Raw genomic sequence first — 21,747 nt, forward strand, 5'->3', positions numbered from 1 at the left:
TTAACACTCGCAGGCTCTGACACCATCTCATGCTAGAGTGGTCCATCTGCTTAACACTCGCAGGCTCTGACACAATCTCATACTAGAGTGGTCCATCTACTCAACACTCAAAGGCTCTTAAACCGTCTCATGCTAGAGTGGTCCATCTACTCACCACTCACACTCACAGGCTCTGAAACCATATGGTGCTAGAGTGGTCCATCTGCTTAACACTTGCAGGCTCTGACACTATCTCATGCTAGAGTGGTCCATCTACTCACCACTCACAGGCTCTGAAACCATATGGTGCTAGAGTGGTCCATCTACTTAACACTCGCAGGCTCTGACACCATCTCATGCTAGAGTGGTCCATCTACTTAACACTCGCAGGCTCTGAAACCATCTCATGCTAGAGTGGTCCATCTACTTAACACTCACAGGCTCTGACACCATCTCATGCTAGAGTGGTCCATCTACTTAACACTCACAGGCTCTGACACCATCTCATGCTAGAGTGGTCCATCTACTTAACACTCGCAGGCTCTGACACCATCTCATGCTAGAGTGCTTCATCTGCTTAACACTCGCAGGCTCTGACACCATCTCATGCTAGAGTGGTCCATCTACTCAACACTCAAAGGCTCTTAAACCGTCTCATGCTAGAGTGGTCCATCTACTCACCACTCACAGGCTCTGAAACCATATGGTGCTAGAGTGGTCCATCTACTTAACACTCGCAGGCTCTGACACTATCTCATGCTAGAGTGGTCCATCTACTCAACACTCGCAGGCTCTGACACCATCTCATGCTAGAGTGGTCCTTCTACTCAATACTCATAGGCTTGACACCAACTGATGGCTCCTCAGATCAACTCCCTCTAGTGAACACTTGGAGGCTCTGACACCATCTCATGCTAGAGTGGTCCATCTACTTAACACTCGCAGGCTCTGAAACCATATGGTGCTAGAGTGGTCCATCTGCTTAACACTTGCAGGCTCTGACACCATCTCATGCTAGAGTGGTCCATCTACTCACCACTCGCAGGCTCTGACACCATCTCATGCTAGAGTGGTCCATCTACTTAACACTCGCAGGCTCTGAAACCATCTCATGCTAGAGTGGTCCATCTACTTAACACTCGCAGGCTCTGAAACCATCTCATGCTAGAGTGGTCCATCTACTCAACACTCGCAGGCTCTGACACCATCTCATGCTAGAGTGGTCCATCTACTTAACACTCGCAGGCTCTGACACCATCTCATGCTAGAGTGGTCCATCTACTTAACACTCGCAGGCTCTGACACCATCTCATGCTAGAGTGGTCCATCTACTTAACACTTGCAGGCTCTGACACCATCTCATACTAGAGTGGTCCATCTACTCACCACTCACAGGCTCTGACACCATCTCATGCTAGAGTGGTCCATCTACTCAACACTCAAAGGCTCTTAAACCGTCTCATGCAAGAGTGGTCCATCTACTCACCACTCACAGGCTCTGAAACCATATGGTACTAGAGTGGTCCATCTACTTAACACTCGCAGGCTCTGACACTATCTCATGCTAGAGTGGTCCATCTACTCAACACTCAAAGGCTCTTAAACCGTCTCATGCAAGAGTGGTCCATCTACTCACCACTCACAGGCTCTGAAACCATATGGTGCTAGAGTGGTCCATCTACTTAACACTCGCAGGCTCTGACACCATCTCATGCTAGAGTGGTCCATCTACTTAACACTCGCAGGCTCTGACACCATCTCATGCTAGAGTGGTCCATCTACTTAACACTCGCAGGCTCTGACACCATCTCATGCTAGAGTGGTCCATCTACTCACCACTCACAGGCTCTGAAACCATCTCATGCTAGAGTGGTCCATCTGCTTAACACTCGCAGGCTCTGAAACCATCTCATGCTAGAGTGGTCCATCTACTCACCACTCACAGGCTCTGAAACCATCTCATGCTAGAGTGGTCCATCTACTCAACACTCGCAGGCTCTGACACCATCTCATGCTAGAGTGGTCCTTCTACTCAATACTCATAGGCTTGACACCAACTGATGGCTCCTCAGATCAACTCCCTCTAGTGAACACTTGGAGGCTCTGACACCATATTGTGGTCGCTGCTCCATCTATTCACCACTTGAGAGGTCTGACACCATCTCATGATACCTGCTCCATCTACTCAACACCTGGAGGCCCTGACACCATCTCATGGTCTCAGCACAATCTACTCAACTCGCAGATTCTGACACCATCTCACTTTTTCCCTGCTCCATCTGTTCAACACTTGCAGGTTCTGACTTCATATCTTGATCCCTGCTCCATCTACTCAACATTTACAAATACTGGCACATCCATTCCCTCCGCTTTACTTATTTAACATTCTGGGGCACTGATACTTCCTGTGCGCCATCAACCACCACCTGCAGCCTTTGACCTCATTTCATATTCCCACTACATCTGCTCAACACTCCCAGGGTCTGGCATCATCTTTTGGCCCGCCTTGCGCTATCTACTCATCACTTCCAGGCCCTGGGACCATCTTATTGTGAAGCAGTCCATTTACTTAACACCCTCGGGCCCTGACACCATCTCCTGGTCTATACTCCCTCTTATGAACGCCCACAGGCTCTGACAGCATCTCATAGTCCCTGCTCCAGCTACTCACTTCATAGGCTCCAACAGCATCTCATGGTTTCCACTCCATCTACTCAATGCACAGACTCTGACAGCATCTCATTGTTTCTACTCCAGCTACTCAACCCACAGACTGACGGCGTCTCATGGTTTCCACTCCTTCCACTCAATTCACAGTCTAAGGCAGCATGTCATTGTTTCCACTCCAGCTACTCAACTCACAGACTGACGGCGTCTCATGGTTTCCACTCCTTCCACTCAATTCACAGTCTAAGGCAGCATGTCATCGTTTCCACTCCAACTACTCAACTCAGTCTCAGACGGCATCTCATTGTTCCCACTCCAGCTACTCAACTCACAGACTCTGACAGCATTTCATGATTTCCACTCCTACTTAACTCACAGACTCTGACAGCCTCTCATTGTTTCCAATCCAGTAACTCAACTCACAGACCCTGACAGCATCTCATGGTTTGCACTCCTTCTACTCAACTCACAGACCCTGACAGCATCTCATGAACCCAGATCTATATACTCAGCACCTGTATACTATGATACCATCTCCTAATTCTACTCCATGTATTCAACACGTGCAGGCTCTGAAGAGGATTTACAAATCTGTAGCTGAGGCCCTTGTACAAGACACCACACTTGTCACTACTGTCAATAATAGTCAAAATGAAAAAATAAAATACATCGGAATGTTCCATTATTAAACCACCCCTCACATGAAGGCAACCAAAACTTGCGCCATAACCACATTGAATCTAAAAACCTGGTACTCAATATATGATGATGAAATCAGTTAGAAATTGTAGCGGCAGAGAAGTGTGGTCTGTGTTCAAATTTTGAGTCCTTCCACTCTACACAGACTACAAGAAGATCCGATACAGGGAGAAAACGAGCTCTTCATTCACCATTCATCAGTGTTTAAAATTCTTTCTAACCTGAGCAGTTTATCTTTTGTTGCAGCCAACGTGTTTCGTTCTTTCCGAACTCCTTCAGGGCTTCACACACCATGTGCTCTTATGAGATATATTAAGACGATAAATATCAGGTCACCAAGGTTTAAATCACACTGCGAGGTCTATCATCATCCGCCTCTGGTACTGAACCACGCACGCGTCTGAATCATATCGCACTCCAAGAAAATTCAGACACAGACCATGCTTGTTCTACTCTATTTACACAACACTGGCAGGGCTGATGGACTTCTACTTGGGAAAATGTGAGAACTCTGCACCAAATGAGGGTCCCTGGAGCACTAAGGGAGTAATCGTGGTGGGTTACACATGATCATCAGGTGCGGGTATAGCAAAGGCCTAGGGGATATCCTTTAGCCTCACCCACACATAGACGCATGCTGGGAACTGGGCTGAGCCGTCACTGGCACAGACTACCACATCATAAGATGCCCTCAGCCCTCAAAACAGGCTAACACATCCTGAGATGCCCTCAAAACAGGCTACCACATCATAAGATGCCCTCAGCCCTCAAAACAGGCTAACACATCCTGAGATGCCCTCAAAACAGGCTACCACATCATAAGATGCCCTCAGCCCTCAAAACAGGCTAACACATCCTGAGATGCCCTCAAAACAGGCTACCACATCATAAGATGCCCTCAGCCCTCAAAACAGGCTAACACATCATAAGATGCCCTCAAAACAGGCTAACACATCCTGAGATGCCCTCAAAACAGGCTACCACATCATAAGATGCCCTCAGCCCTCAAAACAGGCTAACACATCCTGAGATGTCCTGGCCCCTCAAGAAGGACCTGGAGATGTTAGGCACTTATCCCAGGAGCTCACACAAGGAGCCCTAACTCCTCTTCAGAGGCTCACACACCATCAGATGTCCTATACCAAGCCTAGCAACACAGACCTATGTGCTGTATGTCATGATCCCTCAACATGGATCACACATCATGAGATATCCTCACTTCTCATGCCAGGGGCTCACACTGCGAGATTTCAGACACTTCACCCTCCCCAAGAATCACATACCATGCAAGAGCTGTCCTGGCCATTCAACAGATGGACTCACACACCTGAGAAGTTCTGACACCTCCTGGACTCACACCATATGATACCCAACCCCTCCGGGACTCACACACCATGTGATACCCTGGCCCTTCCTGGTCTCAAACACCAAGAGATACCCTGACCCCTCCTGGACTCACACCATGAGATACACTGACCCCTCCTGGACTGGCCATGAGATACCCTGGCCCCTCCTAGACTCACACACCATGTGATACCCTGACCTCTCCTGGACTCAGACATCACGTGATACCCTGATCCCTCCTGGACTCACACATTGAGATACACTGTCCCCTCCTGGACTCACACACCTGAGATACCCCAACCTCTCCTGGACTCACACACCATGAGATACCCTGACACTCCTGAACTCACACACCACGTGATACCCTGACCCCTCCTGGACTCACACACCATGTGATACCCTGACCCCTCCTGTACTCACACCAAGTTATGTCCTAACCCCCTCCGGGCTCTCACACTTGAGATACCCTGACCTCTCCTGCAGTCACACTCCACGAGATACCCTGCCCCCTCCTGGAGTCACACACCATGAGATACTGACCTCTCCTGCACTCACACAGCATGAGATACCCTGAGCCCTCCTGGACTTGCCATGAGATACCCTGGCCTCCTCCTGGGCTTGCACACCATAGGATGCCATAACCCCTCCTGGACTCACATTGTGAGATACCCTGACCCCTCCTGGACTCACACACCGTGAGATACCCTGGCACCTCCTGGACTCACAGATCGTGAGATACCCTGGCACCTCCTGGACTCACACACTATGTAATGCCCTGACCATTGCTGGACTCACACACCATGAGATACCCTAACCCGGCTTGGACTCATACCATGAGATACCCTGACCCCTCCTGGACTCACACAGCATGTGATACCCTGACCCCTCATGGACTCACACCTTGAGATACGATGACTCCTCCTGGACTGACATACCATGAGATACCCTACTTCTCATTGACTCACACACCATGAGATACCCGGACCCCTCCTGGACTGACACACCATGAGATACCCTGACCCCTCCTGGACTCACACACCATGTGATACCCTGGCACCTCCTGGACTGACACACCATGAGATACCCTGACCCCTCCTGGACTTACTCACCATGAGATACCCTGGCACCTCCTGGAGTCACTCACCATGAGATACCCTGACCCCTCCTGGACTTACTCACCATGAGATACCCTGAACCCTCCTGGACTCACTCACCATGAGATACCCTGAACCCTCCTGAACTCAGTCACCATGAGAGATACCCTGACCCCTCCTGAGCTCAAACCATGAGATACCCTGACCCCTCTTGGACTCACACCATGAGATAACCTAAACCCCTCCACGACTCACACACCTGAGATACCCCAACCTCTCCTGGACTCACACACCATGAGATACCCTGGCCCCTCCTAAACTCACACACGATGTGATACCCTGACCTCTCCTGGACTGACACACCATGAGATACCCTAACCCCTCCTGCACTCATACCATGAGATACCCTGACACACACCATGTGATACCCTGGCACCTCCTGGACTGACACACCATGAGATACCCTGACCCCTCCTGGACTTACTCACCGTGAGATACCCTGGCACCTCCTGGAGTCACTCACCATGAGATACCCTGACCCCTCCTGGACTGACACACCATGAGATACCCTAACCCCTCCTGCACTCATACCATGAGATACCCTGACACACACCATGTGATACCCTGGCACCTCCTGGACTGACACACCATGAGATACCCTGACCCCTCCTGGACTTACTCACCGTGAGATACCCTGGCACCTCCTGGAGTCACTCACCATGAGATACCCTGACCCCTCCTGGACTTACTCACCATGAGATACCCTGAACCCTCCTGGACTCACTCACCATGAGATACCCTGAACCCTCCTGAACTCAGTCACCATGAGAGATACCCTGACCCCTCCTGAGCTCAAACCATGAGATACCCTGACCCCTCTTGGACTCACACACCATGAGATAACCTAAACCCCTCCACGACTCACACACCTGAGATACCCCAACCTCTCCTGGACTCACACACCATGAGATACCCTGGCCCCTCCTAAACTCACACACGATGTGATACCCTGACCTCTCCTGGACTCACTCACCATGAGATACCCTGACCCCTTCTGGACTCACTCACCATGAGATACCCTGACCTCTCCTGGACTCACACACCACGTGATACCCTGACCCCTCCTGGACTCAGACATCACGTGATACCCTGACCCCTCCTGGACTCACTCACCATGAGATACCCTGACCCCTTCTGGACTCACTCACCATGAGATACCCTGAACTCTCCTGGACTCACTCACCATGAGATACCCTGAACTCTCCTGGACTCACACACAATGTGATGCCCCGACCATTCCTGGACTCACACACCATGAGATACCCTGACCCCTCCTGGACTCAGACATCACGTGATACCCTGACCCCTCCTGGACTCACTCACCATGAGATACCCTGACCCCTCCTGGACTCACTCACCATGAGATACCCTGACCCCTCCCGGCACAGAGTAGCACACCACCAGATGTCAGTATTGTCACCCCAGGCACTCACCCATCATGAAGGGCCCCGACCCCTCTAGTCACAGAACTCCCCCCTCCCACACACACACACCGGGTAAGCAGGCGGGTCCTGGCGCAGCTGCACTGACCTGGGCTTGTGATGAGCAGGGTCTCCTCGGCAGATGATGGTTTCTCTCCTCCCTCCTCGCTCGGTCTCTCCTGAGCCTGTCTCTCTCTGTCTCTCCCTCCTGCCCCTGTCTCTCCTCTCAGAGCTCTGCTGCTCTGCCAGTGAATTAAGCCGAAGCCACTTCCTGGAAACATCTTCCTCCTCCGCCCCCTCCACGCCCTGCGGTCCACACCCCCCGGCGGGGGCACCTGCTGCCGGGGCGGAGGGCGTGGCGCACGCACCTCCAATGCGGACACACTTCACCAGCACACCTCACGTGCACACGCACCTCATGTGGACACACCTCACGCACCTCCAGTGTGGACACACTTCACGTGCACACGCACCTCCTATGTCAGCACACCTCACGTGCACACGCACCTCATGTGGACACACCTCACGCACCACCAGTGTGGACACACCTCACGTGCGCACGCACCTCATGTGGACACACCTCCAGTGTGGACACACCTCACGTGCGCACGCAGCTCATGTGGACACACCTCACGCACCTCCAGTGGACACACCTCACGTGCACACGCACCTCATGTGGACATACCTCGCGCACCTCCAGTGGACACACCTCACGTGCACACGCACCTCATGTGGACATACCTCGCGCACCTCCAGTGGACACACCTCACGTGCACACGCACCTCATGTGGACACACCTCCAGTGTGGACACACCTCACGTGCGCACGCAGCTCATGTGGACACACCTCACGCACCTCCAGTGTGGACACACCTCACGTGCACACGCAGCTCATGTGGACACACCTCACGCACCTCCAGTGTGGACACACTTCACGTGCACACGCACCTCCAATGTGGACACACCTCACGCACCTCCAGTGTGGACACACTTCACCAGCACACCTCACGTGCACACGCACCTCATGTGGACACACCTCACGCACCTCCAGTGTGGACACACTTCACGTGCACACGCACCTCCTATGTCAGCACACCTCACGTGCACACGCACCTCATGTGGACACACCTCACGCACCACCAGTGTGGACACACCTCACGTGCGCACGCACCTCATGTGGACACACCTCCAGTGTGGACACACCTCACGTGCGCACGCAGCTCATGTGGACACACCTCACGCACCTCCAGTGGACACACCTCACGTGCACACGCACCTCATGTGGACATACCTCGCGCACCTCCAGTGGACACACCTCACGTGCACACGCACCTCATGTGGACACACCTCCAGTGTGGACACACCTCACGTGCGCACGCAGCTCATGTGGACACACCTCACGCACCTCCAGTGTGGACACACCTCACGTGCACACGCAGCTCATGTGGACACACCTCACGCACCTCCAGTGTGGACACACTTCACGTGCACACGCACCTCCAATGTGGACACACCTCACGCACCTCCAGTGTGGACACACTTCACGTGCACACGCACCTCCTATGTCAGCACACCTCACGTGCACACGCACCTCATGTGGACACACCTCGCGCACCTCCAGTGTGGACACACCTCACGTGCACACGCACCTCCTATGTCAGCACACCTCACGTGCACACGCACCTCATGTGGACACACCTCACGCACCTCCAGTGTGGACACACCTCACGTGCACACGCAGCTCATGTGGACACACCTCGCGCACCTCCAGTGTGGACACACCTCACGTGCACACGCAGCTCATGTGGACACACCTCGCGCACCTCCAGTGTGGACACACCTCACGTGCACACGCAGCTCATGTGGACACACCTCACGCACCTCCAGTGTGGACACACCTCACGTGCACACGCACCTCATGTGGACACACCTCGCGCACCTCCAGTGGACACACCTCACGTGCACACGCAGCTCATGTGGACACACCTCGCGCACCTCCAGTGGACACACCTCACGTGCACACGCAGCTCATGTGGACACACCTCACGCACCTCCAGTGTGGACACACCTCACGTGCACACGCAGCTCATGTGGACACACCTCACGCACCTCCAGTGTGGACACACCTCACGTGCACACGCAGCTCATGTGGACACACCTCGCGCACCTCCAGTGTGGACACACCTCACGTGCACACGCACCTCATGTGGACACACCTCGCGCACCTCCAGTGGACACACCTCACGTGCACACGCAGCTCATGTGGACACACCTCGCGCACCTCCAGTGGACACACCTCACGTGCACACGCAGCTCATGTGGACACACCTCACGCACCTCCAGTGTGGACACACCTCACGTGCACACGCAGCTCATGTGGACACACCTCGCGCACCTCCAGTGGACACACCTCACGTGCACACGCAGCTCATGTGGACACACCTCGCGCACCTCCAGTGGACACACCTCACGTGCACACGCACCTCATGTGGACACACCTCACGCACCTCCAGTGTGGACACACCTCACGTGCACGCGCCGTCAGATACACACGCACCTCACGCTGCACACAGACCGCAGGCTCACACACGTGCAGACACGCACACTTTGATGCTTTGATGCACACGTAAACTGCCCCCACCGAGGCATCCGGGTCACTCCAGCTCTGCCTTCGGGGGTTCGAGGGGTGACCGGCTCGGGTGCCGCATACGATGGATGAATGAATTGCTTAGTAACTGTTCGAGGCTTCTACACTGGGCAGAGGGTGTGGTGCCAGGGCCAGGGCTGCTGACCTCGAGTCCCGGCGCCTGCTCCACATCCTGTGATCCTGGGCAAATTACTTCATCTCCCTGCGCTGCCCAGACGTGGCTGTGTCCTTGTGTAATGTAACTGAGGCTCATGTAAAGCGCTCCGATGCCTTCGGGTCCACTTCGCGCTACATAAACAACTCAAGAGCTGCAGCCCGATGTCTTCAATGGAACCGCTAGAGGACCTGTCCTTGCCACTGATGCGGTGACCCTGGTCCCCGGCCTCACCCCCCACCCCGAAACACCCCCCTCACCCGCAACTGACGCCCACATCACACTCTCTCCCCCCTAAGGTGACCACCTGGCATTGAGGCAAATTCTGGACAGGACTGTAAAAAAATCAGGACAAAGGGTCAAAATTCAGGACAAAAATTCAGGACAAAGGGTCAAAATTCAGGACAAAAATTCAAGAACAAACGTCAGTTTTACAGACACACGCAAGAGAGGCCATGCCTCACTATGTTGTCAGTGCATTTATGTACTCTTTAACATAGCACTATTTATTCACTGTGGTCCTTTTGTGATTGCCTCCTGGTGTGCTACATTCAGGTGTCACATTACGTCCTTGTTCAGTAGTAAATTAATGCCCTTTCCATACTGTGGAAAGCCCATCCCCCCTACCCAAATCTACCCGATCTTTCCTGAAGAGAAAGTAACAGCAACATTTTGATTATGTTTCTGAACATTTCAAAACCCCTGGCAAACAGTTTGGGAAACATTAAGGTAATTAACCTTATGCTAATTTAAACAAATTGAACACAAACATCTGGCTTACCCCAACCCCCCGTGGAGGCAGGGCAGATGGTGTGGGCGACAGTCTCACACCTAATGACAGGATGTGATGTACCTATAACTTGTCTGTAGTCTCACTGCACTAGAGTGTATGTTTGGGAATCTACATTTATCTCAGAAATGGGAGCCCGACTACCAATCAAAGATAATAAAAGAGTAGGATGAAATCGAGATCAAATGGGAGATCCACGGCAAGTAATTCAAAGGGTTGTTGCTATCAACTGGATAAATAAAGAAGAGAAGAACAAGGTGGGACAATTCCTACAATCAGACAAGATGGGTCCACCAAGACTATTCGAAGGTATTGGGAACCTAGGGAGTTGTCTCTGCAGACAGGAGCGAAACAGAAGGGGCACTGTCAAGTGGTTGAACAATCAACACCCATCCACCTTGGCAAACTCTTCTGGTGCAATGGTTTGCTGTTAGTGCTTGTGAAGAGGGAGCAGGGGCCAGACCCCTTGCAAGGTTGTGCGAGGCAATTGCCCGCTTAGTCCATGTCTTTATATGGTTTTGAAATTGAGCAAAAGCCAAACTAGAGATCTGGGTTATCCCTAAGTGTCAAGTACACATAGAATCTTCAAAATATTTGGGATGTAAATTGCACAAACAAAATTTACTAATTTTAAAATGTAATTCGTGTTTCTTTAACATATGGCACTGTTTTTGCCTTCATACACAATTAGATCTCAGATTGAACTGGGAACCAGTTACCTTTTGATACCTAGTGATTAATATCTACCATTCTTACACTGATTTCCAGGATGAAAATCTCGTCAGAGCGAACGGTCCCTCCAAGCCCAGTTTGCTTTTTGGTCTTCTCTTCTGCTTTCTGTAGAGGCCACGTGGCACTAGTGAAGATGGTGTGCTACCCCAATGATAGTATTATTTTGCAAACCTTCCCCTGCTCGTCCTTCATTCCTTCTTCAGACAAGCCACACATCTGATTTGGTCGCTGCGGCGCCATCGGGAGCTCTTTCCACTCTAAAGCTAACTGTGACTGCGGGTGGATTAGATCTTCTGGACTTAGAATGCTTTTATTCAGCTGCAGATGTCCAATGGGTGGCTCACTGGCTTTCTGCCCACCTCCCTGCATGAGATGGGGTTTACCAGTAAAGACTTTTAAGGAAGGCTAAATGCACTACTCATCGTTTCCTACTGACCATTCTATGGATCACAATCCGGGGTTATCATGCACGGCTTTCTCTTGCCTTGCCAGAACCTGTAAACTCACTGACACGAAGAAACCCTATGCTCCTGCACTATCCACTCGCACAGGATGGCTGTGCTCAGAGCAACTCCATCAGTGGCATGTTGCAGGTGTCTTAAAATTGGGGACTTTGTTTCTGAACAGTGAGCTACTAAATTTCCAAACCCTTGTGGCAGACTACCATCTTCACCCCGGTCAACTCCTTACTTACAACCACCTTAAATAATAATTAAATACCCTATTTCATGTCTGCTACCTAGCACTAACACTACAAGAGGTGTGCCAGAAGCTCTGTACCATAGGAAATGGTGGCAAACTGATAGAATGGGTGTACAGACCTATTCTGCAACATGGAAACCACTCCAGGTCTTCTTGTCATACTACCTGGGTGATTGATGTAGCCAAACCTCTGCAAGATATGGACTAAAATACTGGACTTTCCCCACAAAGTATCCCACAGCTGTCACTTTAAGTAAATTCATACTACTTCCTTGTGAATGCATTCTGCCCGTTGCTTGCCATTGGCCTTGTGGTTTGTAACTCACAATTTGTTGCTTTCAATTTGCTGGCTTTATTTGTTTTAGGCTATGCAGCTTGAATTCGTCCCTTTCCTTGCCAAAACCTTATTTACAGTATCCGGCCGAGTGCTCCCTTTCTGTAAACAGGCCTGTAAATCTTGTTCTTATCTTATCATATTTGCTGTGCATTCAAAGAACAAAGTCAAATGTCAGGCTCTGTCTTCTGTGGGAACTTAGTGTTTACTTTCCTTTCTCTGACTTTAAAGTGAGAGGATTTATGCAACAATCTTGCTGGATACTGGGGTTAGGAAAGAGTTTTTTCTATCACATGACAACATTTAAATAGACTTCAGAATATATCAGAATTGCACCCTACTCTGTATCACTCCACCTTACGCCACTCCATGCCACTGTTCTCTTCTCCATTCGGAACCACTTCACATTATGCCATTGCTCTCTATGCTACTTCACACTATGCCTCTCTACTCTACTCTGTACTACTCCACTCTAAGCCACCGCACTTTGTGCCTCTCTAAACCACTGCGCTCTGCTCGTCTGCACGGCATGCCACTCCAGTCTAGGCAACACCAATATAATCCGCACAACTCCACTCTCTGCCACTCTGCAACGCTGCACTGTACGCCACTGCACTCTAAGCTAATACACTCTATGCTAACGCAGTTTACTCTGTAACACTCAACTCTATGCCCCTGCACTCTACATCAATACACTGTACAACATTCTAATCTACTCTGCACCTCTGCACTCTATGCCCCGGCACTCTACACTACTTTACTCTGTCATCACACTCTATGCCACTTTATGCAACTCCACTATAACCTGCACTTCTCCACTCTAAGCCACCTCACTCTACTGTGAAATAATCTACTTTATGCCACTGCACTCTGTGCCACTGCATTCTATGCCACTGCACTCTACCCTGCACCTCTCCACTCTATGCAACTGCACTCTACTCTGAAACAATCTATTCTACGCCACTGTACTCTATACCACTCTGACCACTGCACTCTAGTTCAATGCACTCTACACCACTGCAAGCTGACACTCTGCAACACTGCTCTGGCCGCCACTATACTCTACACCACTCTGCCCTGTACTACTGCATTTTGCACCAATATACTCTATTCCACTGCATTCTATGCCACTCTACTCTGCCCAATGCCACTGTATGCAACTGCACTCTACACCAGTGCACTCTAAACATCTGCACCGCCCTTTACTCTGCACCACTGTATTCTACGCCACTGTTCTCTGTACCACTCTACACCACTGCACTGACACTCTACTCTGCAACTCTGCACTCTACACCACTCTACTCTATGGCACTCTACTCCACTGCACTCTATGTAACTCTACCCCATGCCACTCTATGCCACTGCACTCTGCGCCAATGCACTCTAAACAACTGCACTGTACGCCACTGCCCTCTACTCTGTACCACTGTACTCTACGCCACTGCTCTGTGCCACTCTACTCCACTCTACATCACTGCACTGACACTCTACTCTGCAGTGTTGCACTCTCCACCACAGTACTATACACCAATGTACTATGTACTACTGCATTCTATGCCACTGCACTCTATGCCACTCTACTCTGCATCACTCCACTCTACAGCACTTTGCCCTACTCTGCACCACTCTATGCTATACCACTGCACTCCATGCAATGTGAGTCTACTCTGCAATCTATGCCACTGCACCACTCTACACTACTGCTCTCTCTGCTACTCTGTTGTATGCGACTCTACTCCACTGCACTCCATGTCACTCTACTCTGTCCCATGCCACTGCACTCTACGCTAACGCACTCTAAACAACTGCACTGTACCCCACTGCACTGTACTTTGCACCACTGGGCTCTACGCCACTGCTCCTATGCTACTCTACTCCACACCACTATGCCACTAGCTTTAAGCCATGCTGAACAGCAGCTACTCTGGTGTATAACATGGCTAATGGCTAAAACACATTAGCAACGCCAATAACTCTTTCGTAGATGAGACCTATTGGCTTTGCCAATGTTTGTTAGTACTATGAGGTATCGAGGTACCCGAAAGAACTGTGAAAAATACAATTACATCATAATAAAGGCTGCTACAAAATGCGCAAATACATTTCGGTTAAATAAAAAAAAAGTGTTTCTCAAATACAGATTTGAATAATATACAGTTTATACCTAGTACTAAAAAAAATTATAACACTCCATTAAAACCACACACTCCACAGCTCACCTTGGAACACCATTACAATACCTCTCTGAAAGAAATATCTTTGCCACCAGAAAACTTCAAGTGACTCCTTTTAGTAAAGTCAATGCAGGTTTTCAAGCCCCTTTGTATTTGCAGATTCACCAGTTGCCCACATTTGCATGTCTTTAGGGAAGGAGACCCCCTGGCAAGAAGGTCTGATTCTTATCTGTCTGCCCCTCCCTCCCTCAGAGCTCAGGAGACCCCCTGCCTTCCAGCCCAGCTGGGGAAACTCCTCTGCCCCTAATTTCGCCCTGCCTCCGTTGCCCTTTAGGTGAAAGCTAAAATTACGGACAAATGCCGTCCGTTAAAGCTTTCATCACGGACAACGGACAGCAGGGCGAAATTACGGACAGTCCGTGAAATTTACGGACGGGTGGTCACCCTAACTCCCCCCACCTCACCCCTACTGACGCTCACATCACACTCTCCCCCCCCTCGAAATACTCCCCTCACCCCCTACTGACGCCCACATCACACTCTATCGTCTTATGGCGCTTTAATCTTCCTTGCTTCTCGGCGCTATATCTATATAGTAAATAAATAAGGATGCTCTCGACGCGCCGGCCCTGCGCCTACTGCCCACCCACAGAGGGCAGCAGCGAGGCCGGTGCTGCGACCCAAGGCACACCCCTCCTTCCTCAACCAGGCAGGACGTGTAGGGTGCCCCGCTGTCTAAGACTCATTGTCTCACAGAGGGCCCCCCTCTGCCAAGGGACCCCAAGTCTGCTGTGAGGCCACCTGAGGGGCCGCCAAACACGGGACCAGCATGCAAGCGGCATACAGGAGTAGGACACACCGTGCTGGCGTCGCACCACACAACACAACCTGCGGGCATCGCACCGTAACACAACATGCAGGCATCGCACCGTAACACAACATGCAGGCATCATAGCAGAACATAACACAACCCGCAGGCATCATAGCAGAAAATAACACAACCCGCAGGCATCACACCACACAACACAACCCGCAGGCATCACACCACACAACACAACCTGCAGGCATCGCACCGTAACACAACCTGCAGGCATCATAGCAGAACATAACACACAAGCATAACACAACCCGCAGGCTTCATAGCAGAACATAACATGCAGGCATCGCACCGTAACACAACATGCAGGCATCGCACCGTAACACAACATGCAGGCATCATAGCAGAACATAACACAACCCGCAGGCATCATAGCAGAAAATAACACAACCCGCAGGCATCACACCACACAATACAACCCGCAGGCATCACACCACACAACACAACCTGCAGGCATCGCACCGTAACACAACCTGCAGACATCACACTAGAACACAACATGCAGGCATCGCACCGTAACACAACATCCAGGCATCGCACCGTAACACAACATGCAGGCATCATAGCAGAACATAACACAACCCGCAGGCATCATAGCAGAAAATAACACAACCCACAGGCATCACACCACACAACACAACCCGCAGGCATCACACCACACAACACAACCTGCAGGCATCGCACCGTAACACAACCTGCAGGCATCATAGCAGAACATAACACACAAGCATAACACAACCCGCAGGCTTCATAGCAGAACATAACATGCAGGCATCACACCACAATACAACCTTCAGGCATCATAGCAGCACACAACATGCAGGCATCACACCAGAACATAACATGCAGGCATCACACTGTGACACCATCACACCGTTACACAACCTGCAGGCATCGTAGCAGAACATAACATGCAGGTATTGCACCGTAACACAACCTGCAGGCATCGCACCGTAACACAACCTGCAGGCATCATAGCAGATCATAACATGCAGACATCACACCAGAACACAACATGCAGGCATCGCATCGTAACACAACCTGCAGGCATCACACTAGAACACAACATGCAGGCATCATACCACAACACAACATGCAGGCATCGCACCGTCACACAACCTGCAGGCATTTCACCAGAACACAACATGCAGTCATCACACCACAACACAACATGCACGCATCGAACCGTAACACAACATGCGGCATCGCACCTTAACACAACCTGCAGGCATCATAGCAGAACATAACATGCAAGCATAACACAACCTGCAGACATCACACTAGAACACAACATGCAGGCATCATACCACAACACAACATGCAGGCATCGCACCGTCACACAACCTGCAGGCATCATAGCAGAACATAGCATGCAAGCACAACACAACCTGCAGGCATCATTGCAGAACATAACATGCAGGCATCACACCAGAACAGAACATGCAGGCATCACACTGTAACACAATATGCAGGCATCGCACCGTAACACAACCTGCAGGCATCATAGCATAAAACAACATGCAGGCATCACACTAGAACACAACATGCAGGCAGCACACCACAACACAACCTACAGGCATGATAGCAGAACATAACATGCAGGCGTGACACAACCTACAGGCATCATAGCAGAACATAACATGCAGGCATTAAACCAGAACACAACATGCAGGCATCGCACCGTAACACAACCTGCAGGCATCATAGCAGAACACAACATGCAGGCATCACACCAGAACATAACATGAAGGCATCGCACCATAACATAATATGCAGGCATCTCACCGTAACACAACCTGCAGGCATCATAGCAGAACATAACATGCAGGCACCAGGCCAGAACACAACATGCAGGCATCATAGCAGAACATAACATGCAACCATAACACAACCTGCAGGCATCATAGCAGAACATAACATGCAAACATAACACAACCTGCAGGCATCATAGCAGAACATAACATATAGGCATAACACAACCTGGAGGCATCATAACAGAAGATAACATGCAGGCATCACACCATAACACAACATGCAGGCATCACACCGTAGCAGAACCTGCAGGCATCATAGCAGAACATAACATGCAGGCATCACACCAGAACACAACATGCAGGCATCGCACTGTAACACAACTTGCAGGCATCACACTAGAACACAACTTGCAGGCATCACACTAGAACACAACATGCAGGCATCATACCGTCACACAACATGCAGGCATCATACCGTCACACAACATGCAGGCATCGCACCGTCACACAACCTGCAGGCATTACACTAGAACACAACATGAAGGCATCACACCACAACACAACATGCACGCATCACACAGTAACACAACATGCAGACACCACACCAGAACACAACATGCAGGCATCACACTAGAACACAACATGCAGGCATCACACTAGAACACAACATGCAGACATCACACCGTCACACAACCCGCAGGCATCACACTAGAACACAACATGCAGGCATCACACCACAACACAGCATGCAGGCATCACACCGTAACACAACATGCTGGGACCACACTAGAACACAACATGCAGGCATCACACTAGAACACAACATGCAGGCATCACACCATGACACAACCTGCAGGCATCATACCAGAACACAACATACAGGCATCACACCATCACACAACATGCAGGCATCACACTAGAACACAACATGCAGGCATCGGACCAGAACACAACATGCAGGTATCACACCACAACACAACATGTAGGCATCACACCACAACACAACCTTCAGGCACCAGACTAGAACACAACATGCAGGCATCACACCGTCACTCAACCTGCAGGCATCATACCAGAACACAACATGCAGGCACTGCACCATAACACAATCTGCAGGCATCACACTAGAACATAACATGCAGGCATCACACCGTTATACAACATCCAGGCATCACACCAGAACACAAGATGCAGGCATCGCACCAGAACACAACATGCAGGCATCATACCAGAACACAACATGCAGACATTACACTAGAACACAACATGCAGGCATCGCACCGTAACATAACCTGCAGGCATCATACCAGAACACAACATGCAGGCATCACACAACCTGCAGGCATCATACCAGAACACAACATGCAGGCATCATACCAGTACACACATACAGGCATCATACTGGACAGGACAAGAAGGCATCACGCTGGAACATGACATGCTGGCATCACACCAGAACAAAAAAAGCAGGCATCATACTGAGACACACATGCAGGCATCGCACTGCAGCATAAGGGAATACCAGTATATGGGAGGGAGTAGCCTCCACTGAGAACACTTTCTTGGATGACGGGTGTGCATACTATGGTGTTGCGGAGGGACTACCCTCTCTTTTCAAACACCTCTCCAGAGTGACAAGTGTACATAGTGGGGTGTGCGGAGGGACTGCCCACTCCTTTCAAACCTCTCTCTCGGGTGACAACTGTACATAGTGGGGTGTGTAGAGGGACTGGCCTCTCCAACGAGATCTGTCTGTCACACGACAGATCTGCATACTAGGGTGTGTGCAGGGACTGGCCTCTCCTTTCAGACCTCTCTCCCAGGTGACGGCTGTGCATAATAGGGTGTGTGCAGGGACTGCCTCTTCTTTCAGACCTCTCTGACAGATGACGGGTGTGCATAGTAGGGTTTAAGGAGGGACTGCCCTCCCCTGTCAGGCCTCTGTCAGATGACAAGTGTGCGTAGTAGGGTGTAGGTTGGGACTGTCCTCTCCTGTCAGAGCTCTCTGTCAGAGGACAGGTGTGTGCAGTATGGTGTAGGTTGGGACTGTCCTCTCCTGTCAGACCTCTCTGTCAGATGACAGGTTTGTGTAGTAGGGTGTAAGAAGGGACTGCCCTCCCCTGTCAGACCTCTCTCTCAGATGACGGGTGTGTATTGTAGGGTGTACGTTGGGACTGACCTCTCCTGTCAGACCTCTCTCTCAGATGACGGGTGTGTATTGTAGGGTGTACGTTGGGACTGACCTCTCCTGTCAGACCTCTTTGTCAGTTGACGGGTGTGCATAGTAGGGTATAAGGAGGGACTGTCCTCTCCTGTCAGACCTCTGTCAGATAACGGGTGTCCGTAGTAGGGTGCAGGCTGAGACTGCCCTCCCCTGTCAGAGCTCTCTGTCAGAGGACAGGTGTGCGTAGTAGGGTATAGGTTGGGACGGCCCTCTCCTGTCAGACCTCTCTGTCAGAGGACAGGTGTCCGTAGTAGGGTGCAGGTTGAGACTGCCCTCCCCTGTCAGACCTCTCTCTCAGATGACGGGTGTGTATTGTAGGGTGTAGGTTGGGACGGCCCTCTCCTGTCAGACCTCTCTGTCAGATGACAGGTGTGTGTAGTAGGGTGTAAGAAGGGACTGCCCTCCCCTGTCAGACCTCTCTCTCAGATGACGGGTGTGTATAGTAGGGTGTTCGTTGGGACTGAGCTCCCCTGTCAGACCTATCTCTCAGATGGCGGGTGTGTATTGTAGGGTGTACGTTGGGACGGCCCTCTCCTGTCAGACCTCTCTGTCAGAGGACAGGTGTCCGTAGTAGGGTGCAGGTTGAGACTGCCCTCCCCTGTCAGACCTCTCTGTCAGATGACGGGTGTGTATTGTAGGGTGTAGGTTGGGACGGCCCTCTCCTATCAGACCTCTCTGTCAGATGACGGGTGTGTGTAGTAAGGTGTAAGAAGGGACTGCCCTCCCCTGTCAGACCTCTCTCTCAGATGACGGGTGTGTAGTAAGGTGTAAGAAGGGACTGCCCTCCCCTGTCAGACCTCTCTCTCAGATGACGGGTGTGTATAGTAGGGTGTAGGTTGGGACTGCCTTCCCCTGTCAGACCTCTCTCTCAGATGACGGGTGTGTATTGTAGGGTGTACGTTGGGACGGCCCTCTCCTGTCAGACCTCTTTGTCAGTTGACGGGTGTGCATAGTAGGGTATAAGGAGGGACTGGCCTCTCCTGTCAGACCTCTGTCAGATGACGGGTGTCCGTAGTAGGGTGCAGGTTGAGACTGCCCTCCGCTGTCAGAGCTCTCTGTCAGAGGACAGGTGTGCGTAGTAGGGTATAGGTTGGGACGGCCCTCTCCTGTCAGACCTCTCTGTCAGATGACGGGTGTGTGTAGTAGGGTGTAGGTTGGGACTGCCTTCCCCTGTCAGGCCTCTCTCTCAGATGACGGGTGTGTATTGTAGGGTGTAGGTAGGGACGGCCCTCTCCTGTCAGATGATGGGTGTGTGTAGTAGGGTGTGGGGAGGGACTGGCGTCTCCTTTGACATCTATTTCTCAGATGGCAGGTGTGCGTAGTAGGGTGTGGCGAGGAACTTGCCTCTCTGTTGAGACGCCTGTATTGTATGACGGCTGCACATAGTAGGGTGTGGGGATAGGGTTAACTCTTGGCTCAGGCTTCTTCCCAAGCCAACGGGCGTACATAGTAGACTCTGTTAAACACCATCTCCATAAGACTCCTTCCTACACTAACAAGTGTGCATTTCAGAGTCTATTCGAAGATCACCTACTCCTCCCTATTTGTCAAGGTCCCACAAGCGTCTCAAAAGATCATAACATTTTTTTAAACAAGAATTAATATTCTCTTCATGATAGTACTTACGTCTTACACACCTCCTCTCAATATAAGGTGCACAATATCCATTTCTCCTAGTGGCGTGTACTCACAACTCATTTACTCCATTTTACTAATCAATATCCCGTGAGAGTACAGAAAGATTGTATTTTATTTAAAAACAATATACATGTAATGTCATCACAGTACTTATACCTTCAAGACCTCGTGACAAAACCTAGGGCGACAGGAAGCCTTTCTGCTGCCCCCATTGTAGCTTTTCTACTTCATTTCCACAACAACTGCAATTTTTCCACAGTAAACAGTAATGGCGGCCATTTCATTTCTAAAACTCCCAGCCGATCAGAGCACTTGTGGGGCTCACGAGAGCCTCTCGCTCTAGCAAGAACACGACGGCTCACTGGAAAAACAAGCCTCTCGACCAATCACAGGGTCCATTTTTTAATTCAAACTCTCGCGGACCCAACTGTCCAGATATCTATATTTTTTAAAACCCT

General features: G+C 50.8%; 1 protein-coding gene across 2 annotated transcripts in view; it reads right to left on the reverse strand.

The window, feature by feature from the left end:
- The window catches only part of SLC37A1 (solute carrier family 37 member 1), a 384,263-nt gene that overhangs the window by 203,076 nt on the left and 159,440 nt on the right, over positions 1-21,747 (reverse strand). The window contains exon 1 of one of the 2 annotated variants that reach the window (XM_069202969.1): positions 7,374-7,523. The exons of the other annotated variant lie outside the window; for it this stretch is intronic. The gene's annotated coding sequence lies outside the window, so the exon portion shown is untranslated. Of the gene's footprint in view, positions 1-7,373; positions 7,524-21,747 lie in introns of those variants that run through there. 2 annotated transcript variants of the gene reach the window in all.

Source organism: Pleurodeles waltl, chromosome 8 (genome assembly GCF_031143425.1).
Source record: "Pleurodeles waltl isolate 20211129_DDA chromosome 8, aPleWal1.hap1.20221129, whole genome shotgun sequence".
Taxonomy (NCBI): Eukaryota; Metazoa; Chordata; class Amphibia; order Caudata; family Salamandridae; genus Pleurodeles; species Pleurodeles waltl.